The sequence below is a fragment of the Schistocerca americana genome, unplaced genomic scaffold (assembly GCF_021461395.2).
Source record: "Schistocerca americana isolate TAMUIC-IGC-003095 unplaced genomic scaffold, iqSchAmer2.1 HiC_scaffold_1348, whole genome shotgun sequence".
NCBI classification, from domain to species: Eukaryota; Metazoa; Arthropoda; class Insecta; order Orthoptera; family Acrididae; genus Schistocerca; species Schistocerca americana.
In genome coordinates, this window is record NW_025725425.1 from 5660 (window position 1) to 10000 (window position 4341).

Genomic DNA, 4341 nt, shown 5'->3' on the forward strand with positions numbered 1-4341 from the left:
AACCTATGTTGCGCCTTAACCTAACCTATGTTGCGCCGTAACCTAACCTATGTTGCGCCTTAACCTAACCTATGTTGCGCCGTAACCTAACCTATGTTGCGCCGTAACCTAACCTATGTTGCGCCTTAACCTAACCTATGTTGCGCCTTAACCTAACCTATGTTGCGCCTTAACCTAACCTATGTTGCGCCTTAACCTAACCTATGTTGCGCCTTAACCTAACCTATGTTGCGCCGTAACCTAACCTATGTTGCGCCTTAACCTAACCTATGTTGCGCCTTAACCTAACCTATGTTGCGCCGTAACCTAACCTATGTTGCGCCTTAACCTAACCTATGTTGCGCCTTAACCTAACCTATGTTGCGCCTTAACCTAACCTATGTTGCGCCTTAACCTAACCTATGTTGCGCCTTAACCTAACCTATGTTGCGCCTTAACCTAACCTATGTTGCGCCTTAACCCAACACACGTTGGGCCTTAACCCAACACACGTTGGGCCTTAACCCAACACACGTTGGGCCTTAACCCAACACACGTTGGGCCTTAACCCAACACACGTTGGGCCTTAACCCAACACACGTTGGGCCTTAACCCAACACACGTTGGGCCTTAACCCAACACACGTTGGGCCTTAACCCAACACACGTTGGGCCTTAACCCAACACACGTTGGGCCTTAACCCAACACACGTTGGGCCTTAACCCAACACACGTTGGGCCTTAACCCAACACACGTTGGGCCTTAACCCAACACACGTTGGGCCTTAACCCAACACACGTTGGGCCTTAACCCAACACACGTTGGGCCTTAACCCAACACACGTTGGGCCTTAACCCAACACACGTTGGGCCTTAACCCAACACACGTTGGGCCTTAACCCAACACACGTTGGGCCTTAAACCCAACACACGTTGGGCCTTAACCCAACACACGTTGGGCCTTAACCCAACACACGTTGGGCCTTAACCCAACACACGTTGGGCCTTAACCCAACACACGTTGGGCCTTAACCCAACACACGTTGGGCCTTAACCCAACACACGTTGGGCCTTAACCCAACACACGTTGGGCCTTAACCCAACACACGTTGGGCCTTAACCCAACACACGTTGGGCCTTAACCCAACACACGTTGGGCCTTAACCTGCTCTGTAATTGTCATACGACGCGTTAAATTAGTGTAGTGTTGCCTAACTGCAACCCCCGCAATATAGTTTGCTACTCGCACTGGCCCGGTCCCCAGAGTATCGCTTCATGTTAAACACCTTGCAGCTATACACTGTAATGCGGATGGCGGCAGGACGTACATGCTCAATGCCCTTCGCAGTTGTTCATTGGCATTCGCATGGCGAAGCACAGCCTACGTTGTGGTACGGCTTGTGGCAACTGTCCGCTGATGTTGTACGTCCAAATCACACACTGTACCGCACATTGGTCCTCATGTACTGAATGATACATCGTGGTACATGTGTGACCGTACCACGACTGCGCCAACAACGGCGAACCATACGGTCCAAATATTGTGCACTCAGCTACGTGTCGTCTCCCTATAAGAGCTGGATTGCAGTATGGTATGCCGTGGATGGCGATCAGCATGAGCCGTCTGTTGATGTAGTGGCGCGTGTTGTCAGACGTAGTCGTCTCTTCTCACACACCGTGATAGCATGGTGCACTGCGTTCCACATCTGCGACATGCGACAGAGGCCGGTTGACAGTCGTTCGCGCAATGGACATCGCATACGTACGGGGGCCACCTTCCACGTGTTCGCGAAGCGTGCACATGTTGTTGCGTGTATGTGGGCAGACATAGTGTGTCGTGACACCTGACACAGGCATGCAACAATCGTTGAATTTGCAAATGGCGATGGACGTCTACGTTTGCTGGTGACGTTACGCAAATGAAGAACTGGTAAACCGTTGTGGTGCGGTTGTTCTCGCTAGAGGTGAATCAGTGATGGCGACGATCGGTTGAGCTACCAACCGGTTGTTTCAGCGATACCCACCATGCCCACGAACGTGAATGGCATGTGGGTGTGAAGCGATACGCGGCGGTGGCTGGGTGGGACCGTCCCCGGCCGGTGAGGGGGGGCCTTCCGGCGTGCTGGCCGCGCGGTGCGTGGGCGCACGCGCTACAGCCGGCTGGTGGGGGCGGCCAGTGGCAGGCGCGCCGGCCGACGGAGGCGGCAGGCGGCGCAGCTGCGCGCCGGCGCACCCTGCACGCGGCGCCGTGCGGCCAAAGTAGGTCCTCGCGGGCCCGGTGCGAAGCGCGGTGGACATCTGCAGTGTGCTGGTCCGATTGAGGACTGTGTGCGCTGAGGATGCGCCGCCGCCCGGCGCTCGGCGCCGCGACGCCGTCTGCTGCTCGGTCGCCTCTGCGGTTCTCGCAGGTGGATTGTATCGCAGCTGTGCGGACGTGTTGGCGCGTGCGCTGTGCTGGGAGAGTTCGCTTCGGCACCCAAGTGGGGCTTTTGTCCTTCTGTGGCGCTGGCGTTGGAGCTGCCGGCCACCGTAGGTGGCGCGTGTTGTCTCCCGCCGGCAATGCCACGACAGCACGCTCCCGGGCCTCTGTCGGCAGCGGCAAGCTCAGTTGGGAGCACGGGTGGTCGCACCTAAAGCGTCTACTCGCCAAACTCCGGGCGATTGCGCCTCTCTCGAACCCGACCAAGTACTTAGGACGGCGCTGCGCGCCGCCGGGACCTGAGAGGGTTTCGAGGTGTATTGTGCAGGGGAGCTCAGCCTCCTCCTGTTTGCAGAATAATTGAGCGGACGCTTGCGTGTTCGCGCGGGCCCCCGGGACACACTCCCGGGCGGCCGGCTGCTCAGCTCTAGTTGACGCAGCTCCCTGGTTGATCCTGCCAGTAGTCATATGCTTGTCTCAAAGATTAAGCCATGCATGTCTCAGTACAAGCCGCATTAAGGTGAAACCGCGAATGGCTCATTAAATCAGTTATGGTTCCTTAGATCGTACCCACGTTACTTGGATAACTGTGGTAATTCTAGAGCTAATACATGCAAACAGAGTCCCGACCAGAGATGGAAGGGACGCTTTTATTAGATCAAAACCAATCGGTCGGCTCGTCCGGTCCGTTTGCCTTGGTGACTCTGAATAACTTTGGGCTGATCGCACGGTCCTCGTACCGGCGACGCATCTTTCAAATGTCTGCCTTATCAACTGTCGATGGTAGGTTCTGCGCCTACCATGGTTGTAACGGGTAACGGGGAATCAGGGTTCGATTCCGGAGAGGGAGCCTGAGAAACGGCTACCACATCCAAGGAAGGCAGCAGGCGCGCAAATTACCCACTCCCGGCACGGGGAGGTAGTGACGAAAAATAACGATACGGGACTCATCCGAGGCCCCGTAATCGGAATGAGTACACTTTAAATCCTTTAACGAGTATCTATTGGAGGGCAAGTCTGGTGCCAGCAGCCGCGGTAATTCCAGCTCCAATAGCGTATATTAAAGTTGTTGCGGTTAAAAAGCTCGTAGTTGGATTTGTGTCCCACGCTGTTGGTTCACCGCCCGTCGGTGTTTAACTGGCATGTATCGTGGGACGTCCTGCCGGTGGGGCGAGCTGAAGGCGTGCGACGCGCCTCGTGCGTGCTCGTGCGTCCCGAGGCGGACCCCGTTGCAATCCTACCAGGGTGCTCTTGAGTGAGTGTCTCGGTGGGCCGGCACGTTTACTTTGAACAAATTAGAGTGCTTAAAGCAGGCAAGCCCGCCTGAATACTGTGTGCATGGAATAATGGAATAGGACCTCGGTTCTATTTTGTTGGTTTTCGGAACCCGAGGTAATGATTAATAGGGACAGGCGGGGGCATTCGTATTGCGACGTTAGAGGTGAAATTCTTGGATCGTCGCAAGACGAACAGAAGCGAAAGCATTTGCCAAGTATGTTTTCATTAATCAAGAACGAAAGTTAGAGGTTCGAAGGCGATCAGATACCGCCCTAGTTCTAACCATAAACGATGCCAGCCAGCGATCCGCCGCAGTTCCTCCGATGACTCGGCGGGCAGCCTCCGGGAAACCAAAGCTTTTGGGTTCCGGGGGAAGTATGGTTGCAAAGCTGAAACTTAAAGGAATTGACGGAAGGGCACCACCAGGAGTGGAGCCTGCGGCTTAATTTGACTCAACACGGGAAACCTCACCAGGCCCGGACACCGGAAGGATTGACAGATTGATAGCTCTTTCTTGATTCGGTGGGTGGTGGTGCATGGCCGTTCTTAGTTGGTGGAGCGATTTGTCTGGTTAATTCCGATAACGAACGAGACTCTAGCCTGCTAACTAGTCGCGTGACATCCTTCGTGCTGTCAGCGATTACTTTTCTTCTTAGAGGGACAGGC

General features: G+C 55.0%; 1 non-coding gene across 1 annotated transcript in view; it reads left to right on the forward strand.

The window, feature by feature from the left end:
- Positions 1-2838: 2838 nt before the first annotated feature.
- Positions 2839-4341, forward strand: part of LOC124565915 — a 1910-nt gene continuing 407 nt past the window's right edge. Inside the window, exon 1 of the ribosomal RNA XR_006970687.1 lies at positions 2839-4341. This exon is cut by the window's right edge and continues 407 nt beyond it. This is a non-coding gene — a ribosomal RNA (small subunit ribosomal RNA).